Here is a 24,241-nt window from a genome sequence, read left to right on the forward strand (position 1 = left end):
TTTTAGTCCTACATCTGACCTCCACAGAGAGAGAGCAAATAGCCAAAAACCAATGATTTAATCAACTATGCTTATGTAATTAAACCTCCATAAAAAAAAAAAAAAAAAAAACAGAATGGACTAGGTTCGGAGAGCTTCTGGGCTTGGTGAACATAGGTGATTTGGGGAGAGTGGCATACTCAGAGATGGCTTGGAAGCTCCTCACCTTCCCCCACATCTCTCCCTGTGCTTCTCTCCCACCTGGCTGTCCTGAGTTAAATCCTTTTATAATAAATGGATGCTCTAGTAAGCAAGAAGTTTCTTTGAGTTCTGTGAGTAGCTATAGCAAATTAATTAAACCTGAGGTAGTAGTCTTGGGAACCTCTGATTTAAAACTGGTTGGTCAGAAGCGTATGGGATAGATAGCCTGAACTTGCTTGCAGTTGATGTCTGAAGGGGGTGAAGCAAAGTCTCATAGGTCTAAACCCTTAGCCTGTGGAATCCGTGGCTATCTCAAGGTAGGTAGTGTCAGAATTGAGTTAAACTGTAAGATACCCAGCTGGTGTCCCAAGAATTGCTTGCTGGTGTGGGGGAAGACACACACATTGGAATTGAGTGCAGGATCCAAAAGACCCCCTCCCCAAGTCCCTGCATTGGAGATACACTCATTCAGCGCCCATCAGATGATCTTTGGGAGTGGTCAGCCTGGGGCCATCTCTGGGCAGCAGGTGCAAGAGCCTGGGGAGTGACAGCTCCTGGGCAAGACACAGTCTAAGGCAAAGTAGGATATAGCCAGAGTTTCCTCTCTGGGGTCCACAGCTGTTGACAGACCGGTGTCCTCAGCTCTGCAGCCTCCAACTTTCAGCAGGCTCTCATCTGGGCATTATGGGGGTTTAAACATTGTGGTGCCTTCAGGGTAGAAGTGGGTGTGGAACACTGTGCATCAGTACTTCTGCTCCAGGCACAGGCAACAGGCACAAGAAGCTAAAGTGTATCTTATAACCCCAGGATCCACCAACCTCGCTTTCAGAATGTGTCTAAAGAAAGCAATATGTAAAGATATGTGTGCCTCGGTGTAGATTGGACCATTGGGAAAAATCTGAAATCATCAAGTGTCTATCAATAGGGCACTGACTAAATAAATTGGGCTCTGGCATATAAATTGGAGTACTCTGGGACATGATGCAGACGATGGCTGTCAGCATGTAGGGCATATAACGATCACGCCAAAATTCTGTTAGAAACAGATTCTTGGCTCCCATGCTGGGCAAGATTTTGATTCAGTAGAATGAAAAGTCTGGGAATATGCATTTTTAAAATATACTTCTGGCATTTCACTGCACATATGCTGGGAATCTCTCTTGGAGGAACACAGATGCAGCTATGTATTAATTGGCATAGAAAGGCAGAAATGCAAACAAAAACCCACAGAATGTATATGCACAGAAAATTACCAAATGTTTATTGTGGTGATATATCAGTGGAGGATGTTTACAACTTATTTCTTTATATTTTGTTGTTTACCTGGGTTTTCTAAATTTCCAACAAAAATTGTGGGTGACTTGTGTAAAAAGGAAATGAGAAAATCTAAAACAAAAGGCACAGACCTGCTTCTCAGATGGGCATGTAAAGCAGGGCCAGTGGGACCACTGTGGTAATGGGGTGTGGGGCCAGCAGTAGGGGACTGAAGGATAGCAGTTGGGATTCTCTGTCTCTTTGTTTCTGTCCAGCAGTGAGCAAGACCCAGGCCTGAAGGGGATGGTCTCCCAGACTCCTCTCCTTAAGAACTAGGGGTCCCCAGGCTGGTCATGGGATTCTGTTATTTCTCATTTTCAGTGGTGACCTTTTTTCCTGGGTCATATAAAAACCATACCTATCGAGGGACACCTGAGTGGCTTAGTCAGTTAAGCATCCAACTCTTAATCTCAGCTCAGGTCTTCATTGCAGGGTCATAAGTTCAAGCCCTGCATTAAAAAAGAAAGAAAGAGAGAAAGAGAGAGAAAGGGAGGAAGGAAGGATGGATGGATCATACCAATCTGTTTTTCTCCTATAAATATTAAATAATCATTTAACACTTGTGAACTGAAATCTGTAAGAGGTGGCACTGAAATTGCACAGTGAGCATATTGAGCTCTGGTAAGTTTGACCTATCAATCTTTCCAAAGTGATCTACACAACGCAGAAAAAGTGCACACCTTCCAATTTCTCTGACACCTGAACAATTTGAGAACCACCAGAATGACAGAAAGAGTTGAGAAGCCTTTGAAACGAAAATCAAGTGTGAATTCAAATTTCAGTTTTGTCTGAATGACATGGGAACAGAAGTGAACATCACCTTTCTGGGGCTGCTTTCCCTCTGGATACAAGAATAATTACAATGAGTGGAAAGGGCGTTTATCAGCATGAGATGGGGTGAAGTGAAGTTCCTGGTCCTGTGTAGGAACCTAGGTACTTTGGGGATCCATTGCCTGACCTCTGGGTTGAACACTGTGCCACCCCCCCCCAAGGAAAAATCTCTGCAGGGCTGAAGTTGGCCTCAGCAACACTCATGCATGGGCCTCAGTGCATACACCAAATATTACTGACACACACCAAGCACCAGCCAGGAGGCCGTGCCCTCAGCATTCTCTTCACCTGCTTTATTTTCATTCTACCTCCTCCTGTTAACCAGCCTGGGTTTCCACCATTAAGGATTCTGCTCTCCAGACCTTTCCTCTCTAGAATTCAGAATGTTATTTTCTGAAGAGTGAAAGAAAAGGAAATACTTCCATGTGGATATCTCTCTCAGGTCTTTTAATAGTTGATAGAGCAAAGAGCCAAGGGAAAAACAGATCATTCCTGATTTTCCCAGAGAATCAGCTTGCCTGGAAGTGCATTTTCCAGCCTGTGGATTGCTAGGCATGTGGGAACAAGAGTGTCCTTAAGTGTCTCCAGCATCATGCCCTGGACACAGAAGGCTCCAGTGTTCCCTTTCATGGATTTAAATGCTGGGGGCTTAGAGATGCTAAGTACACAAAGCAATGGTAGAAAGGGCAGGACATGATGAAGAGCCACACTGGGTACAGAAGTGGTTTTTGCTTCATATCAAAGCAATTTTGGTTGCCAGAGGTCAGAGAAGAGAGAAGTTGCCAACTACATTCTTGTGAGATCCTTAAGCATTTGTGAGCTATTATCCATCTTACTGACAAGAGAGGGCTAAAGAGTCACAGGGGTTAGAGTGACTTCAAGGAAAGTGTCTGAATGGAGGGGATGAAGAACTGGGGCTGGATGCGGGAGGTCTACAGCAGTACCAAAAAGCATGGACATTGGGAGGAAAATTTCAAGCATGGCTACTTGAACTTAAGATCACTAGAATTGCCATAAGAGTTGAAATTTGCCTTATAAAACTGAATTATTGGGGTACCTGAGTGGCTCAGTGGGTTAAGCCTCTGCCTTCAGCTCAGGTCATGATCTCAGGGTCCTGGGATTGAGCCTAGCATTGGGCTCTCTGCTCAGCAGGGAGCCTGCTTCCCCTCCCCGCTACCCCTCGCCTGCTGCTCTGCCTACTTGTGATCTCTCTCTGTCAAATGAATAAATAAAACCTTTTTAAAAAAGTGAATTATTATTATTATTATTATCATCATCATCATCATCATCATCATCATCATTATTATTATTATCTATAGTTAACATAAAGGGATCTTTCAAAAAATGTTAACTCATTGGTCCAGAAATCAAACCTAACATTCTATAAAACCTGTGTGCTTTGAAAGCCATCCATGGATTGATAATTCATAGAGAATTTTTGCCTCATTTAGACACTAATTTAAAATATTGGTCATTCTGTACTTTGATATAAACAGAAAGTTACTGTGGTCTTTCCTCTGTCATTTTGTTAAATATTCTGCCATTTGCTTTTTTTTTTTTTTAATTTTTTGTTATTTTTTCAGCATAACAGTATTCATTATTTTTGCACCACACCCAGTGCTCCATGCAATCCGTGCCCTCTACAATACCCACCACCTGGTGCCCCCAACCTCCCACCCCCCACCCCTTCAAAATTCTCAGATCGTTTTTCAAGTCCATAGTCTCTCATGGTTCACCTCCCCTTCCAATTTCCCTCAACTCCCTTCTCCTCTCCATCTCCCCTTGTCCTCCATGCTATTTGTTATGCTCCACAAATAAGTGAAACCATATGATAATTGACTCTCTCTCTTTGACTTATTTCACTCAGCATAATCTCTTCCAGTCCCGTCCATGTTGCTACAAAACTTGGGTATTCATCCTTTCTTCTTTCTTTTTTTTTTTTTTTTTTTTACAGCTTTATAAACATATGTTTTTATCCCCAGGGGTACAGGTCTGCGAATTGCTAGGTTTACACACTTCACAGCACTCACCATAGCATATACCCTCCCCAATATCCATAACCCCACCCCCCTCTCCCAACCCCCTCCCCCCATCAACCCTCAGTTTGTTTTGTGAGATTAAGAGTCACTTATGGTTTGTCTCCCTCCAATCCCATCTTGTTTCATTTCCTCTTCTCCTATCCCCTCAACCCCCCATGTTGCATCTCCTCTCCCTCATATCAGGGAGATCATATGATAGTTGTCTTTCTCCGATTGACTTATTTCGCTACATGATAGCCTCTAGTTCCATCCACGTCGTCGCAAATGGCAAGATTTCATTTCTTTTGATGGCTGCATAGTATTCCATTGTGTATATATACCACCTCTTCTTTATCCATTCGTCTGTAGATGGACATCTAGGTTCTGTCCATATTGGCTATTGTAGACATTGCTGCTATAAACATTCGGGTACACATGCCCCTTCGGATCACTACGTTTGTATCTTTAGGGTAAATACCCAGCAGTGCAATTGCTGGGTCATAGGGTAGTTCTATTTTCAACATTTTGAGGAACCTCCATGCTGTTTTCCAGAGTGGTTGCACCAGCTTGCATTCCCACCAACAGTGTAGGAGGGTTCCCCTTTCTCCGCATCCTCGCCAGCATCTGTCATTTCCTGACTTGTTAATTTTAGCCATTCTGACTGGTGTGAGGTGATATCTCATGGTGGTTTTGATTTGTATTTCCCTGATGCCGAGTGATATGGAGCACTTTTTCATGTGTCTGTTGGCCATCTGGATGTCTTCTTTGCAGAAATGTCTGTTCATGTCCTCTGCCCATTTCTTGATTGGATTATTTGTTCTTTGGGTGTTGAGTTTGCTAAGTTCTTTATAGATTTTGGACACTAGCCCTTTATCTGATATGTCATTTGCAAATATCTTCTCCCATTCTGTCAGTTGTCTTTTGGTTTTGTTAACTGTTTCCTTTGCTGTGCAAAAGCTTTTGATCTTGATAAAATCCCAAAAGTTCATTTTTGCCCTTGCTTCCCTTGCCTTTGGTGATGTTCCTAGGAAGATGTTGCTGCGGCTGAGGTCGAAGAGGTTGCTGCCTGTGTTCTCCTCGAGGATGCTGATGGATTCCTTTCTCACATTGAGATCCTTCATCCATTTTGAGTCTATTTTTGTGTGTGGTGTAAGGAAATGATCCAATTTCATTTTTCTGCATGTGGCTGTCCAATTTTCCCAACACCATTTATTGAAGAGGCTGTCTTTTTTCCATTGGACATTCTTTCCTGCTTTGTCGAAGATGAGTTGACCATAGAGTTGAGGGTCCATTTCTGGGCTCTCTATTCTGTTCCATTGATCTATGTGTCTGTTTTTGTGCCAGTACCATGCTGTCTTGATGATGACAGCTTTGTAATAGAGCTTGAAGTCCGGAATTGTGATGCCACCAACTTTGGCTTTCTTTTTCAATATTGCTTTGGCTATTCGAGGTCTTTTCTGGTTCCATATAAATTTTAGGATTATGTGTTCCATTTCTTTGAAAAAAAAAATGGATGGTACTTTGATAGGAATTGCATCAAATGTGTAGATTGCTTTAGGTAGCATAGACATTTTCACAATATTTATTCTTCCAATCCAGGAGCATGGAACATTTTTCCATTTCTTTGTGTCTTCCTCAATTTCTTTCATGAGTACTTTATAGTTTTCTGAGTATAGATTCTTAGTCTCTTTGGTTAGGTTTATTCCTAGGTATCTTATAGTTTTGGGTGCAATTGTAAATGGGATGGACTCCTTAATTTCTCTTTCTTCTGTCTTGTTGTTGGTGTAGAGAAATGCAACTGATTTCTGTGCATTGATTTTATATCCTGACACTTGACTGAATTCCTGTACAAGTTCTAGCAGTTTTGGAGTGGAGTCTTTTGGGCTTTCCACATATAGTATCATATCATCTGCAAAGAGTGATAGTTTGACTTCTTCTTTGCCGATTTGGATGCCTTTAATTTCCTTTTGTCGTCTGATTGCTGAGGCTAGGACTTCTAGTACTATGTTGAATAGCAGCGGTGATAAGGGACATCCCTGCCGTGTTCCTGACCTTAGCGGAAAAGCTTTCAGTTTTTCTCCATTGAGAATGATATTTGCGGTGGGTTTTTCATAGATGGCTTTGATAATATTGAGGTATGTGCCGTCTATCCCTACACTTTGAAGAGTTTTGATCAGGAAGGGATGCTGTACTTTGTCAAATGCTTTTTCAGCATCTATGGAGAGTATCATATGGTTCTTGTTCTTTCTTTTATTAATGTGTTGTATCACATTGATTGATTTGTGGATGTTGAACCAGCCTTGCAGCCCTGGAATAAATCCCACTTGGTCGTGGTGAATAATCCTTTTAATGTACTGTTGAATCCTATTGGCTAGTATTTTGGCGAGAATTTTTGCATCTGTGTTCATCAAGGATATTGGTCTGTAGTTCTCTTTTTTGTTGGGATCCTTGTCTGGTTTTGGGATCAAGGTGATGCTGGCCTCATAAAATGAGTTTGGAAGTTTTCCTTCTATTTCTATTTTTTGGAACAGTTTCAGGAGAATAGGAATTAGTTCTTCTTTAAATGTTTGGTAGAATTCCCCCGGGAAGCCTTCTGGCCCTGGGCTTTTGTTTGTTTGGAGATTTTTGATGACTGTTTCAATCTCCTTACTGGTTATGGGTCTGTTCAGGCTTTCTATTTCTTCCTGGTTCAGTTGTGGTAGTTTATATGTCTCTAGGAATGCATCCATTTCTTCCAGATTGTCAAATTTGTTGGCGTAGAGTTGCTCATAGTATGTTCTTATAATTGTCTGTATTTCTTTGGTGTTCGTTGTGATCTCTCCTCTTTCATTCATGATTTTATTTATTTGGGTCCTTTCTCTTTTCTTTTTGATAAGTCTGGCCAGGGGTTTATCAATCTTATTCTTTCAAAGAACCAGCTCCTAGTTTCGTTGATTTGTTCTATTGTTTTTTGGTTTCTATTTCATTGATTTCTGCTCTGATCTTTATGATTTCTCTTCTCCTGCTGGGTTTAGGGTTTCTTTCTTGTTCTTTCTCCAGCTCCTTTAGGTGTAGGGTTAGGTTGTGTACCTGAGACCTTTCTTGTTTCTTGAGACAGGCTTGTACCGCTATATATTTTCCTCTCAGGACTGCCTTTGTTGTGTCCCACAGATTCTGAACCGTTGTGTTTTCATTATCATTTGTTTCCATGAATTTTTTCAATTCTTCTTTAATTTCCTGGTTGACCCATTCATTCTTTAGAAGGATGCTGTTTAGTCTCCATGTATTTGGGTTCTTTCCAAATTTCCTCTTCTTATTGAGTTCTAGCTTTAGAGCATTGTGGTCTGAAAATATGCAGGGAATGATCCCAATCTTTTGATACCGGTTGAGACTTGATTTAGGACCAAGAATGTGATCTATTCTGGAGAATGTTCCATGTGCACTAGAGAAGAATGTGTATTCTGTTGCTTTGGGATGAAATGTTCTGAATATATCTGTGATGTCCATCTGTGATGTCCAGTGTGTCATTTAAGGCCTTGATTTCCTTGTTGATCTTTTGCTTGGATGATCTGTCCATTTCAGTGAGGGGAGTGTTAAAATCCCCTACTATTATTGTATTCTTGTCGATGTGTTTCTTTGATTTTGTTATTAATTGGTTTATATAGTTGGCTGCTCCCACGTTAGGGGCATAGATATTTAAAATTGTTAGATCTTCTTGTTGGACAGTTCCTTTGAGTATGATATAGTGTCCTTCCTCATCTCTTATTATAGTCTTTGGCTTAAAATCTAATTGATCTGATAGAAGGATTGCCACTCCTGCTTTCTTCTGATGTCCATTAGCATGGTAAATTCTTTTCCACCCCCTCACTTTAAACCTGGAGGTGTCTTCGGGTTTAAGATGAGTTTCTTGTAGGCAACATATAGATGGGTTTTGTTTTTTTATCCATTCTGATACCCTGTGTCTTTTGATTGGGGCATTTAGCCCATTAACATTCAGGGTAAGTACTGAGAGATATGAATTTAGTGCCATTGTATTGCCTGTAAGGTGACTGTTATTGTATATTGTCTCTGTTTCTTTCTGATCTACTACTTTGAGGGTCTCTCTTTGCTTAGAGGACCCCTTTCAATATTTCCTGTAGAGCTGGTTTTGTATTTGCAAATTCTTTCAGTTTTTGTTTGTCCTGGAAGCTTTTAATCTCTCCGTCTATTTTCAATGATAGCCTAGCTGGATATAGTATTCTTGGATGCATGTTTTTCTCATTTAGTACTCTGAATATATCATGCCAGCTCTTTCTGGCCTGCCAGGTCTCTGTGGATAAGTCTGCTGCCAATCTAATATTTTTACCATTGTACGTTACAGACTTCTTTTCCCGGGCTGCTTTCAGGATCTTTTCTTTGTCACTAAGACTTGTAAATTTTACTATTAGGTGACGGGGTGTGGACCTATTCTTATTGATATTGAGGGGGGTTCTCTGAACCTCCTGGATTTTGATGCTTGTTCCCTTTGCCATATTGGGGAAATTCTCTCCAATAATTCTCTCCAATATACCTTCTGCTCCCCTCTCTGTTTCCTCTTCTTCTGGAATCCCAATTATTCTAATGTTGTTTCGTCTTATGGTGTCACTTATCTCTCGAATTCTCCCCTCGTGGTCCAGTAGCTGTTTGTCCCTCTTTTGCTCAGCTTCTTTATTCTCTGTCATTTGGTCTTCTATATCGCTAATTCTTTCTTCTGCCTCATTTATCCTAGCAGTGAGAGCCTCCATTTTTTATTGCACCTCATTAATAGCTTTTTTGATTTCAACTTGGTTAGATTTTAGTTCTTTTATTTCTCCAGAAAGGGCTTTTATATCTCCCGAGAGGGTTGCTTTAATATCTTCCATGCCTTTTTCGAGCCCGGCTAGAACCTTGAGAATCGTCATTCTGAGCTCTATATCTGACATATTACCAATGTCTGTATTGATTAGGTCCCTAGCCTTTGGTACTGCCTCTTGTTCTTTTTTTTTGTTGTGAATTTTTCCGCCTTGTCATTTTGTCCAGATAAGAGTTTATGAAGGAGCAAGTAAAATACTAAAAGGGTGGCAACAACCCCAGGAAAATATGCTTTAGCCAAATCAGAAGAGATCCCAAATTGTGAGGGGGGAGAAAGGGGATAAAAAGGGGTTCAAAAAGAAAAAAAAAAAAAAAGAAACTATTTAAAAAAAGAAAGCCGATAAAGAAAAAATATAAAAAGAGGAAAAAATATATATATATTAGATAAACTATTTAAAAAACGTTAAAAAAGAAAACGGTAAAAGTTAAAAAAATTTAGCAGAAGAAGAGAAAAAGAAAAAAAAATTGAAAAAGAAAAAAAAAATTAAATTAACTGCAAGGCTAAAAAATCATGGGGAGAAAGCCATGAGTTCTGTGCTTTGCTTTCTTCTCCTCTGGAATTCCGCCGCTCTCCTAGGTATTGAAACTGCACTCCTCGGTAGGTGAACTTGGTCCTGGCTGGGTTTCCCGTTGATCATCTAGGGGAGGGTCCTGTTGTAGTGATTCTCAAGAGTCTTTGCCCCAGGCGGAGTTGCACCGCCCTTACCCGGGCCGGGCTGAGTAATCCATTTGGGTTTGCTGGGTTTGCTTTCGGGAGCTTTTGTTCCCTGAGCGCTTTCCGTAGAGTTCCGGAGGACGGGAATGAAGATGGCGGCCTCCCGGTCTCCAGCCCGGAGGAGCCGAGAGTCCGGGGCCCCACTCCTCAGTGCGCCCTCAGAGAACAGCGTCCAATGACTCCCGTCACCCTGGCCTCCAGCCGCGCTCCGAGCTGACCGAGCCTGCGACCGGTTCAAGGCAACCCCGAGCTGAGAGTCACTCCTCGGCTCTGTCTCTGTAGCCGGCTTCCCCCGTTCTAATACCGGTAAGCTCTGCGACACTCAGACACCCCCGATCCTTCTGCGACCCTGCGGGACCTGAGGCCGCGCTGACCCTGCCCGGGCTTCACCCCAGTTAAGCCTCTGGAGCGATGTCCCTCAGCGGAACAGACTTTTAAAAGTCCTGGTTTTGCTCCGTTGCTCCGCCGCTCGCCGGAAGCCGGCCCCTCCCCCGCGATCTATCTTCCCGTCGCTTTGGATTCACTTCTCCGCCAGTCCTACCTTGCAGAGAGTGGTTGATTTTCTGTTTCTAGAATTGCTGTTCTTCTTCTCTTCAATCTCCCGTTGGATTTGTAGGTGTTTGCAATCTTTAGATAAGCTATTTAGCTGATCTCCCGCTACCCGAAGTAGTCTCAGCCTGCTACTTCTCCGCCATCTTGACTCCTCCTCCTGTTACACATTTCTAATGGTCTTTGGTGGGTTGACCTGGTGCAGGTAAGCTCAACCTCCTTAAGGAAATCAGGCAAACAACTAGAATAAAAGCAGCATACTGTCTTTGGGACGTCCATGGTGGACGTTTCGACGACAGGCTCAGCGCCCCGGACTGCCTCCCATGGAAGCCTGAATCGGCCATGCAGCTTTCTCCTTTTCCTCATAACCATGTCCACCAATGAGAATGCTAATTCACCAGCTGTCTGCCTTAACAGATTTAAGAACAAGGGGGAAAACAGTACAGAAATGAAGTGACATCGAATAGAGGTTAATGTGGAGCTCAGGAAAGCTAAGAAGGATGACCAGATGATGAAAAGGAGAAACATAAGCCCGTTTCCTGATGATGCTATCTCTCCACTGAAGGAAAACCACAACAATCAGGGCACCATAAATTGGTCTGTTGATGACATTGTTAAAGGCATAAATAGCAACAATTTGGAAAGCCAGCTCCAGGCTACTCAAACTGCTAGGAAACCAGGCCCCCATTGACAACATAATCTGGGCTGGTTTGACTCCAAAATTTGTGTCCTTCTTGGGCAGAACTGATTGTAGTCCCATTCAGTTTGATATGCTTGGGCTCTCACTAACACTGCTTTTGGGACATCAGAAAAGACCAAGGTTGTGGTAGATGGAGGTGCTAGGCCAGCATTCATTTCTCTGTTGGCATCTTCCCATGCCCACATCAGCGAACAAGCTGTTATGGGCTCTAGGAAACATTGCAGGTGATGGTTCAGTTTTTCAAGACTTGATTTTCAAGTTTGGTGCAGTTGATCCGCTGTTGGCTCTCCTTGCAGTTCCCGATACAACATCTTTAGCATGTGGTTGCTTATGTAACCTTACTTAGACACTTTCAAACCTTTGTTGCAACAAGAATCCCCGTTAGATGCTGTTAAACAGATTCTTCCTACCTCAGCTCATTTCCTGCATCATGATGATCCAGAAGTCATGGCAGATACCGGCTGGGCCATCTCCTACCTTACTGATGGTACAAATGAATAGATTGAAATGGTTGTGAAAACAGGAGTTGTGCCCCAGCTTGTGAAGCTTCTAGGAGCTACAGTGAAATTGTCCACTGTGACTCCTGCACTAAGAAATAGGAAATTTTGTCACTGGGACAGATGAACAGACTAAGGTTGTGATAGATGCAGGAGCACTTGCTGTCTTTCCCAGCCTGCTAACAAACCCCAAAACTAATATTCAGAAGGAAGCTACATGGACAATGTCAAACATCACAGCTGGACGCCAGGACCAGATCCAACAAGTTGTGAGTCATGGATTAGTCCCATTCTTCATTGGTGTTCTCTCTAAGGCAGACTTTAAGACACTAAAGTCTGGGCTGTGACCAACTATACAAGTGGCAGGACAGCTGAACACATTTTGTACCTTGTTCATTGTGGCATGATAGAACCATTGATGAACCTTTTAATTGTAAAGGATACCAGAATTATTCTGGGTATTCTGGATGCCATTTCAAACATCTTTCAGGCTGCTGAGAAACTAGGTGAAACTGAGAAACTTAATATAATGATTGAAGAATGTGGAGGTTTGGACAAAATTGAAGCTCTACAAAACCATGAAAGTGAGTCTGTGTACAAAGCTTCATTAAACTTGATTGAGAAGTATTTCTCTGTAGAGGAAGAGGAAGATCAGAATGTTGTCCAGAATGTTCCAAGTTCAGGATTGCACTCCTGAGACTTTTAACTTTTAGATGAACTGTTGAGGCAGGAAGTTGTTTGTTATGTACTCTGCTTGGTAGAAGTTTATCTTGCTGTTTCTCTACTGAGAACTCATTTTAAATGGGTTTTGTTATTACAGGTCTTTTTACAACAAAGCTCTACTTGACCAGTTCCAAACTGTACAAACTGTGTGAAGCTCCTCCTCTCAGTGGGTTTCTTATTTCTGTGTGGAATCTCCTATCTTGTAGTGTCCTGTAAATAAAGATTAAATTCCTCTTTTCTAAAACAACAACAACAACAAAACCACACGAGAATAAAAGCAAATGGCAGGGGGAATCCTTTCTCTGTCTCCTGGCAGCACTTTGTTCTTCTGTCTCCCCCTTTCGTTTCATGCACCAACGTGCGTGGGGCCTGCATAACTGGCCTGTAGACCATCCTGGGTGCTTCCTGCACCACAGCTCCTTCTCTCTTCACTGTCAAGGAGCAAGAAAGAACACCCTGGACCTAACACCCCCCACTCCAGATCCTCTCACCGGTGTCTCAGAGGAGGGAGTCAAGATGGCGGAGAAGTAGCAGGCTGAGACTACTTCAGGTAGCGGGAGATCAGGTAAATAGCTTATCTAAAGATTGCAAACACCTACAAATCCAACGGGAGATTGAAGAGAAGAAGAACAGCAATTCTAGAAACAGAAAATCAACCACTCTCTGCAAGGTAGGACTGGCGGAGAAGTGAATCCAAAGAGACGGGAAGATAGATCGCGGGGGGAGGGGCCGGCTCCCGGCGAGCGGTGGAGCAACGGAGCAACGGAGCAAAATCAGGACTTTTAAAAGTCTGTTCCGCTGAGGGACATCGCTCCAGAGGCTTAACTGGGGTGAATCCCAGGCGGGGTCAGCACGGTTTCAGGTCCCGCAGGGTCGCAGAAGGATCGGGGGTGTCTGAGTGTCACAGAGCTTACCGGTATTAGAACGGGGAATCCGGCTACAGAGACAGAGCCGAGGAGTGACTCTCAGCTCGGGGTTGCCTTGAACCGGTCGCAGGCTCGGTCAGCTCGGAGCGCGGCTGGAGGCCAGGGTGACGGGAGTCACTGGGCACTGTTCTCTGAGGGCACACTGAGGAGTGGGGCCCCAGGCTCTCGGCTCCTCCGGGCTGGAGAACAGGAGGCCGCCATCTACTTTCCCGCCCTCTAGACTCTACGGAAAGCGCTCAGGGAACAAAAGCTCCCAAAAGCAAACTCGAGCGGATTACTCAGCGCGGCCCCGGGTAAGGGCGGTGCAACTCCACCTGGGACAAAGACGCTTGAGAATCACTACAACAGGCCCCTCCCCCAGAAGATCAACGGGAAACCCAGCCAGGACCAAGTTCACCTACCGAGGAGTGCAGTTTCAATACCAAGGAGAGCGGCGGAATTCCAGAGGAGAAGAAAGCAAAGCACGGAACTCATGGCTTTCTCCCCATGATTTTTTAGCCTTTCAGTTAATTTAATTTTTTTTTCTTTTTCAATTTTTTTTTCTTTTTCTCTTCTTCTGCTAAATTTTTTTAACTTTTACCGTTTTCTTTTTTAACGTTTTTTAAATAGTTTATCTAATATATATATATTTTTTCCTCTTTTTATATTTTTTCTTTATCGGCTTTCTTTTTTTAAATAGTTTCTTTTTTTTTTTTTCTTTTTGAACCCCTTTTTATCCCCTTTCTCCCCCCTCACAATTTGGGATCTCTTCTGATTTGGCTAAAGCATATTTTCCTGGGGTTGTTGCCACCCTTTTAGTATTTTACTTGCTCCTTCATAAACTCTTATCTGGACAAAATGACAAGGCGGAAAAATTCACAACAAAAAAAAAGAACAAGAGGCAGTACCAAAGGCTAGGGACCTAATCAATACAGACATTGGTAATATGTCAGATATAGAGTTCAGAATGATGATTCTCAAGGTTCTAGCCGGGCTCGAAAAAGGCATGGAAGATATTAAAGCAACCCTCTCGGGAGATATAAAAGCCCTTTCTGGAGAAATAAAAGAACTAAAATCTAACCAAGTTGAAATCAAAAAAGCTATTAATGAGGTGCAATAAAAAATGGAGGCTCTCACTGCTAGGATAAATGAGGCAGAAGAAAGAATTAGCGATATAGAAGACCAAATGACAGAGAATAAAGAAGCTGAGCAAAAGAGGGACAAACAGCTACTGGACCACGAGGGGAGAATTCGAGAGATAAGTGACACCATAAGACGAAACAACATTAGAATAATTGGGATTCCAGAAGAAGAGGAAACAGAGAGGGGAGCAGAAGGTATATTGGAGAGAATTATTGGAGAGAATTTCCCCAATATGGCAAAGGGAACAAGCATCAAAATCCAGGAGGTTCAGAGAACCCCCCTCAATATCAATAAGAATAGGTCCACACCCCGTCACCTAATAGTAAAATTTACAAGTCTTAGTGACAAAGAAAAGATCCTGAAAGCAGCCCGGGAAAAGAAGTCTGTAACGTACAATGGTAAAAATATTAGATTGGCAGCAGACTTATCCACAGAGACCTGGCAGGCCAGAAAGAGCTGGCATGATATATTCAGAGTACTAAATGAGAAAAACATGCATCCAAGAATACTATATCCAGCTAGGCTATCATTGAAAATAGACGGAGAGATTAAAAGCTTCCAGGACAAACAAAAACTGAAAGAATTTGCAAATACAAAACCAGCTCTACAGGAAATATTGAAAGGGGTCCTCTAAGCAAAGAGAGACCCTCAAAGTAGTAGATCAGAAAGAAACAGAGACAATATACAATAACAGTCACCTTACAGGCAATACAATGGCACTAAATTCATATCTCTCAATACTTACCCTGAATGTTAATGGGCTAAATGCCCCAATCAAAAGACACAGGGTATCAGAATGGATAAAAAAACAAAACCCATCTATATGTTGCCTACAAGAAACTCATCTTAAACCCGAAGACACCTCCAGGTTTAAAGTGAGGGGGTGGAAAAGAATTTACCATGCTAATGGACATCAGAAGAAAGCAGGAGTGGCAATCCTTCTATCAGATCAATTAGATTTTAAGCCAAAGACTATAATAAGAGATGAGGAAGGACACTATATCATACTCAAAGGAACTGTCCAACAAGAAGATCTAACAATTTTAAATATCTATGCCCCTAACGTGGGAGCAGCCAACTATATAAACCAATTAATAACAAAATCAAAGAAACACATCGACAAGAATACAATAATAGTAGGGGATTTTAACACTCCCCTCACTGAAATGGACAGATCATCCAAGCAAAAGATCAACAAGGAAATCAAGGCCTTAAATGACACACTGGACATCACAGATGGACATCACAGATATATTCAGAACATTTCATCCCAAAGCAACAGAATACACATTCTTCTCTAGTGCACATGGAACATTCTCCAGAATAGATCACATTCTTGGTCCTAAATCAAGTCTCAACCGGTATCAAAAGATTGGGATCATTCCCTGCATATTTTCAGACCACAATGCTCTAAAGCTAGAACTCAATAAGAAGAGGAAATTTGGAAAGAACCCAAATACATGGAGACTAAACAGCATCCTTCTAAAGAATGAATGGGTCAACCAGGAAATTAAAGAAGAATTGAAAAAATTCATGGAAACAAATGATAATGAAAACACAACGGTTCAGAATCTGTGGGACACAACAAAGGCAGTCCTGAGAGGAAAATATATAGCGGTACAAGCCTGTCTCAAGAAACAAGAAAGGTCTCAGGTACACAACCTAACCCTACACCTAAAGGAGCTGGAGAAAGAACAAGAAAGAAACCCTAAACCCAGCAGGAGAAGAGAAATCATAAAAATCAGAGCAGAAATCAATGAAATAGAAACCAAAAAAACAATAGAACAAATCAACGAAACTAGGAGCTGGTTCTTTGAAAGAATAAGATTGATAAACCCCTGGCCAGACTTATCAAAAAGAAAAGAGAAAGGACCCAAATAAATAAAATCATGAATGAAAGAGGAGAGATCACAACGAACACCAAAGAAATACAGACAATTATAAGAACATACTATGAGCAACTCTACGCCAACAAATTTGACAATCTGGAAGAAATGGATGCATTCCTAGAGACATATAAACTACCACAACTGAACCAGGAAGAAATAGAAAGCCTGAACAGACCCATAACCAGTAAGGAGATTGAAACAGTCATCAAAAATCTCCAAACAAACAAAAGCCCAGGGCCAGAAGGCTTCCCGGGGGAATTCTACCAAACATTTAAAGAAGAACTAATTCCTATTCTCCTGAAACTGTTCCAAAAAATAGAAATAGAAGGAAAACTTCCAAACTCATTTTATGAGGCCAGCATCACCTTGATCCCAAAACCAGACAAGGATCCCAACAAAAAGAGAACTACAGACCAATATCCTTGATGAACACAGATGCAAAAATTCTCGCCAAAATACTAGCCAATAGGATTCAACAGTACATTAAAAGGATTATTCACCACGACCAAGTGGGATTTATTCCAGGGCTGCAAGGCTGGTTCAACATCCACAAATCAATCAATGTGATACAACACATTAATAAAAGAAAGAACAAGAACCATATGATACTCTCCATAGATGCTGAAAAAGCATTTGACAAAGTACAGCATCCCTTCCTGATCAAAACTCTTCAAAGTGTAGGGATAGACGGCACATACCTCAATATTATCAAAGCCATCTATGAAAAACCCACCGCAAATATCATTCTCAATGGAGAAAAACTGAAAGCTTTTCCGCTAAGGTCAGGAACACGGCAGGGATGTCCCTTATCACCGCTGCTATTCAACATAGTACTAGAAGTCCTAGCCTCAGCAATCAGACGACAAAAGGAAATTAAAGGCATCCAAATCGGCAAAGAAGAAGTCAAACTATCACTCTTTGCAGATGATATGATACTATATGTGGAAAGCCCAAAAGACTCCACTCCAAAACTGCTAGAACTTGTACAGGAATTCAGTCAAGTGTCAGGATATAAAATCAATGCACAGAAATCAGTTGCATTTCTCTACACCAACAACAAGACAGAAGAAAGAGAAATTAAGGAGTCCATCCCATTTACAATTGCACCCAAAACTATAAGATACCTAGGAATAAACCTAACCAAAGAGACTAAGAATCTATACTCAGAAAACTATAAAGTACTCATGAAAGAAATTGAGGAAGACACAAAGAAATGGAAAAATGTTCCATGCTCCTGGATTGGAAGAATAAATATTGTGAAAATGTCTATGCTACCTAAAGCAATCTACACATTTGATGCAATTCCTATCAAAGTACCATCCATTTTTTTTTTTCAAAGAAATGGAACACATAATCCTAAAATTTATATGGAACCAGAAAAGACCTCGAATAGCCAAAGGAATATTGAAAAAGAAAGCCAAAGTTGGTGGCATCACAATTCCGGACTTCAAGCTCTATTACAAAGCTGTCATCATCAAGACTGCATGGTACTGGCACAAAAACAGACACATAGATCAATGGAACAGAATAGAGAGCCCAGAAATGGACCCTCAACTCTATGGTCAACTCATCTTCGACAAAGCAGGAAAGAATGTCCAATGGAAAAAAGACAGCCTCTTCAATAAATGGTGTTGGGAAAATTGGACAGCCACATGCAGAAAAATGAAATTGGATCATTTCCTTACACCACACACAAAAATAGACTCAAAATGGATGAAGGATCTCAATGTGAGAAAGGAATCCATCAGCATCCTCGAGGAGAACACAGGCAGCAACCTCTTCGACCTCAGCCGCAGCAACATCTTCCTAGGAACATCACCAAAGGCAAGGGAAGCAAGGGCAAAAATGAACTTTTGGGATTTTATCAAGATCAAAAGCTTTTGCACAGCAAAGGAAACAGTTAACAAAACCAAAAGACAACTGACAGAATGGGAGAAGATATTTGCAAATGACATATCAGATAAAGGGCTAGTGTCCAAAATCTATAAAGAACTTAGCAAACTCAACACCCAAAGAACAAATAATCCAATCAAGAAATGGGCAGAGGACATGAACAGACATTTCTGCAAAGAAGACATCCAGATGGCCAACAGACACATGAAAAAGTGCTCCATATCACTCGGCATCAGGGAAATACAAATCAAAACCCACCATGAGATATCACCTCACACCAGTCAGAATGGCTAAAATTAACAAGTCAGGAAATGACAGATGCTGGCGAGGATGCGGAGAAAGGGGAACCCTCCTACACTGTTGGTGGGAATGCAAGCTGGTGCAACCACTCTGGAAAACAGCATGGAGGTTCCTCAAAATGTTGAAAATAGAACTACCCTATGACCCAGCAATTGCACTGCTGGGTATTTACCCTAAAGATACAAACGTAGTGATCCGAAGGGGCATGTGTACCCGAATGTTTATAGCAGCAATGTCTACAATAGCCAATATGGACAGAACCTAGATGTCCATCTACAGACGAATGGATAAAGAAGAGGTGGTATATATACACAATGGAATACTATGCAGCCATCAAAAGAAATGAAATCTTGCCATTTGCGACGACGTGGATGGAACTAGAGGCTATCATGTAGCGAAATAAGTCAATCGGAGAAAGACAACTATCATATGATCTCCCTGATATGAGGGAGAGGAGATGCAACATGGGGGGTTGAGGGGATAGGAGAAGATTAAATGAAACAAGATGGGATTGGGAGGGAGACAAAGCATAAGTGACTCTTAATCTCACAAAACAAACTGAGGGTTGATGGGGGGAGGGGGTTGGGAGAGGGGGGTGGGGTTATGGATATTGGGGAGGGTATATGCTATGGTGAGTGCTGTGAAGTGTGTAAACCTGGCGATTCACAGACCGGTACCCCTGGGGATAAAAATATATGTTTATAAAAAATTAAAAAATTATAAAATTAAAAAAAAAACAAAAGGAAAAAAACAAAACAAAACAAAACAAAACAAAACAAAAAAAGAAATGTGTAACAGACTGCAGTATGAAGGCAATTGGAGCAACCAGTCAGAGATTGGGTTTCCATAAATAGATCAAATCTGGTCGGGGGTTTTATCAAAGTAGGGGGGAAGCTGGCTGTTAGCCACAGGATGGACCCCAACACAGCTGTCCTCTGACGGCCAGGATTTCTGCCCTCTCCTCACCTGTATCTTTCTCTGAGTCCTACCTCAGGGACCTTAGGGACTCAGGACTTAGGGACCTGAGTCCTACCTAGGGGGAAAATAAGATAAAAAATTCACACCAAGATGCAATTATCATATTAAGGGTGCCACTCTCTGGTTGAAGCAGATTTTGCAGTCTATAAGTGCATCAGGCCCGTGTGTTGTATACCTTAAACTTATATAATCCTGTATGTCAATTATATCTCAACAAAGTTGGAAATAAGTAAATAAACAAGCAAACAAAGAAACAAACAAAAGCAGAGGGGATACCATCAGGGTATCCTGTCCCCGGGGAAAGCTACCCATCACCCCTTCTGGTACTGTCTCAAGGGCAGTCCATGCTCAGGTTGTCATGTTCAGAGTCAGCCTTCAGGGATCACCTCCCTCTTACAAAGGGTATAGGAAGCTCGTGCATAGGTGAGTTTGTCCATTTATTTCTCAACAGATACATGTAAAACTACCAGAACCCTTCTCCTTCTATCTTCCCAGTGGGGGAGTGAGTTCTGCCCCAAAGCTTCCTTAGTGACAGGTGCAGTTGATTGGCAGGGGACCATGCCCACCAAGTGCAAACATGCTCAAATGGCATTTCTCTGTCTCTCTTTTAAGATTTATTTATTTATTTTAGAGAGAGAGCCCACATACAAGCAGTGGTAGGGAGGATAACATGAGGGGGGAAGGGCAGAGGGTGAGAGATAATCTCAAGCAAACTCCCCACTGAGTGGGGAGCTTGACATGGAGCTCGATCCAGAACTCTGAGACCATGACCTGAGCTGAAACCAAAAGCCAGCAACTCAGCATACTGGGCCACAAGGGCGCCCCAGTGGCATTTCTATCATGTGTCCTCTATAGCTTCAACTGCAGCTTTCTGTTCAGATGTTCTTTTTTGTATCTTAATTCTGATTTGGCTCCAGCCCTCTGAGTCTTAGCTGAAGAGTTAAACTGGATTTTTAACGTTGCTGAAGATGCCTGATTTCACCCTATTGGAAAATGACTCAACTGGTTAAACATTTGGAGTTCTAAGGTTGAGAAATGGAACAATACTAACTCAAGGACATCCTGGGGTATAATTTCAGACCACTGAATCATTCAGGTGAGGCGATCTTTTTAGGATAGTCATGAATCTTGCACCTCCACAGGCAATATAAAATAGCTGACCATGAGAATCTGTTGCCCACATGAGATGTGGCTTTTGCCACATCTCATCTTGTAACAATTCACTTGGCAGCCAATAACCCATCACAACTAAAAGCATTATTGCTTTAACCCCTAATGATAAGAAGAAGAAAACTCACCTGTGCTCTTACTACATGCCAGACACTGAACTAAGTCTTTACATGCACTGTGTCAATCATCATAATGCATTTGTTCTCATTTAAAATGTGAAGACACTGAGGTACAGAGAGTTTCTGTAGCTTATCCAAGGTCACACAACACTCAAAAGCTGGCTTTAGGGGACACCTGGGTGGCTCAGTGGGTTAAAGCCTCTGCCTTCGGCTCAAGTCATGATCCCACGGTCTTAGGATCGAGCCCCACATTGGGTTCTCTGCTCAGCGTTGGGAGCCTGCTTCCTCCTCTTTCTCTGCCTGCCTCTCTGCCTACTTGTGATCTCTGTCTGTCAAATACATAAATAAAATCTTTAAAAAAAAAGCTGGCTTTAGGATTTGAACAGCCTATCTGACTTCAAAGCCTTTGAACTTTTCCACTATGTTTATGTTTTTTGAAAGGCAGATTCATAAAAGTCTTTAGAACTAAAGATGAGGACATGAAGTTCCAGAGAATTTAGTGACTTGTCCAAAGTCATATGGCTAGGTCTTCTAAAGCTAATCTTCTTCCATACCCAAGTGGAATAAATCAATTCAAAATATTCCCAAGACTCTCCATGCCACTGTTCCTCCTCTACCAGATGCCAAGTGAGAAGTGCAATGGCTTACCCAGACTGTTCTACTTTGCTCTCCACGAAGGCAAAAGATAGGACTGGCCCCAAGCAAAGGGACAAGAACAAGGAAGGAAAATTCAGTGTGAAACTTCTCTGCCTTTCCCTTGTGAGTTTGTTATCTGTTCTCTTGAGAAACTCTTCAAACACTAGAAAATTTTATATATATATATATATATATATATATATATACACACACATTATATATACAATGTATTATATATTAATATTAATATTAATATATAAATATTTATAATAAAATAATATAAATATAAATAAAATATATAAATATTATATATAACTATATATAATAATATATAAGGTTATATATATAAACATATAAGTATATTATATATATATACAAATCTGAATTTTTATTTGTTCTTCTAATGACACTGTGTGTATATATATATATATTCAATTTTTAAAAGTACATTAAGTACATGAAAGTACAAAAAAGTACAAAAGTACATGAAAGGCATTAGAAACAATATAACTTTGCTTTGAATTATTATTTTACCTTAGAAACTTGTTTTTAAACAGGTAAATCTCTTTAGCTTTGGAGATCAAGTCTCACAATTATGCTTGTCTAACCAACAGCCTCCCTGAGATGACAGAGTCTTCTGATGTACATGTATGCAATGTTTACTATGTCCATGGATTTATTCACATTTTATTAAAATTCTCAATACTGGCCCCTAATAGAGAGATATTGTCAAATTCCTTTATGATGGTATTTAACAAAGATTTTTATGAGAATTCAATTGTGCTTTGCCTTCTCCAGAACTAAGGGGACAAACTTATACCCATCATGTATCTTTAAAAAGTAGGTATTTACTTTTGAAATATCATTCATTTCTTAATTTTTCCCTTTCAGGGAGCATGAAATAAACTGAGTAGCGCCCCCCCAAAAGAAAAAAGGAATTAAATAAAATAAGCTTATCTTCAGCTGGTGCCTCTAAATGATTCTGAAATCATATCTTGAGTTAACCCTTTCTTGAAGACAACGAGGGAAATATTTTTGGCTTGCTCATGAGCTCTCCTGGGTTTCTTTCTATCAGGCAGGCAGGGAAATTCCCACAAGCCCTGACACATGGCAGGTTTGGAGGGCTAATCAGCTATTGCTCTCCTTTAATACTTGTCTCCAAGAGAGTGAGAACAGTGTCTGGTTCCTTAAGAGCTTATTAAGGAAGCGATGGAGTACACTTTATGTTGTCTTTATGGTGCATTGCAAGACTGATCTCCAATTACCTTTGTATTTTGTCCTTTCTATATATTCCTCTCTTCTCCTGGTCAAGGAGACAGCCCAAATCTTTGATCATTCCTGATTAAAGAGGAGGTACAGAGGCTAGGCCAAAATTGGGTGTGCAAATTGAGACTGAGAACAGAAAGACACCCAGGGTTTCAGGGATGCCAAGGACTTGTCCACTGCTCCACAGGGCCTTGAGGGAGTGCCAGGACCACTGGAGGCCAGAGTATGATTGTGGGCCCATCTAAGGAGGCTGCACCTAGGCCCTGAGGCTCAGGATGGCTGTGCCACAGCACAGCAGGACCTCCAGACTTCAAGGGACTGTATGCACTGGACAATGGAATCACAGAGGTGACCTTCATATCCTGAAGATAGAGAGGTCTTACAGAATATTTTGCTGAACTTGAGACCCCGCAATCTTCATAGAGACCTGGGGATGCCTTACATCAGGTGCCCTACCCCCCCAATCTCAGATATCCTGGAGTCAGATTGAATTTAACTGAACAAAAGAAAGTGAAGTAGCATGATATGATTTTCATTCCCAAGCTTGTGGACTAAGATTCATGCTTACCACACATCTACATGTGGTTGGTCTCTCGGTCTTGGTAGGAAACTGACTTCTACTCAGAAAGTTTTAAATAAAGAAGATTTAATGTTAAGATTCTTTGTGAAACTGTGTGCACAGTTAAGAGAACCAAGAAGAAGATTGAGGCATCCAGAGACGAGCAGCGTGGGGGAGTCATTACTACCTCTGGCCTAAAGGAGCGAGGAGACAACTTGGTGTTTGCAAGATCCTGTGAGAGATGGCATAAGGGAGGGAACTGCATGATAGAGGACTTGGCCATTGCCACACAACCTGATTGGAAGCAGGGGGATGGCAGGCAGAGAAATACCCCATCCATTCTTTTCCCACCTTCTGGTCTCTTGCCAGAGCCTCTCATCGGCTGAACCCATGCAGTGACCAGAGCCCAAAGAAACCTGATGCCTGGACGACGTCTGGGGGTCAGGCCCTGGGCAGAGTAGAGAAGTAGACAAGAGATTCGGGGTAGCGGCAAGGGGAAGAGAGAATAATCAGCACAGCACAGACCAACGCATTCACCAAGGTGGTTTTCTAGGTTGTCTTGGCAGAATACATCCTCTTGGAATATGCTTAAGAATCCTGTGCTTGGACCTGGGAACCCCAGCATGGATCAAGTCCAAACTCCGTCACTTCCAAGCCATGACTCAAAGTTCTTTCACCTCCATGATCTCCAGTTACTACACATCTACAAAGTGGCAGAGGGTTAAATGAACTAATGTCAGTAAAGTGTGAGGCACACTTCTGAAAACCTGGACACATGCCCTCTCAATAATTAGCTGGGTGTGGGGTCTTTTCTCTCTGGACTTGTGTATGTTCATTGAAAAGTGCAGAGGTGTTTATGGTATGTTACCTGTAATGTGCCCTCCAGTTCTTATGTTTTAGAGTTCTGTGAAACCAAAGGAAGGGGTTTAACCTGAGCTTCTTCATCTGGTCTCCACAAGAAAACTGGAATTTTCTTTTTTTTTTAAGTTCTTATTTTAATTCCAGTTA

The 24,241-nt window shown here is 41.7% G+C and overlaps 1 pseudogene; it reads left to right on the plus strand.

The window, feature by feature from the left end:
* Positions 1 to 10,792: 10,792 nt before the first annotated feature.
* Positions 10,793 to 23,996, plus strand: LOC125109856 (importin subunit alpha-1-like; annotated as a pseudogene).
* The last annotated feature ends 245 nt before the right edge of the window (positions 23,997 to 24,241 follow it).

The sequence above is a fragment of the Lutra lutra genome, chromosome 9, assembly GCF_902655055.1.
Source record: "Lutra lutra chromosome 9, mLutLut1.2, whole genome shotgun sequence".
In the NCBI taxonomy this organism is placed as follows: domain Eukaryota; kingdom Metazoa; phylum Chordata; class Mammalia; order Carnivora; family Mustelidae; genus Lutra; species Lutra lutra.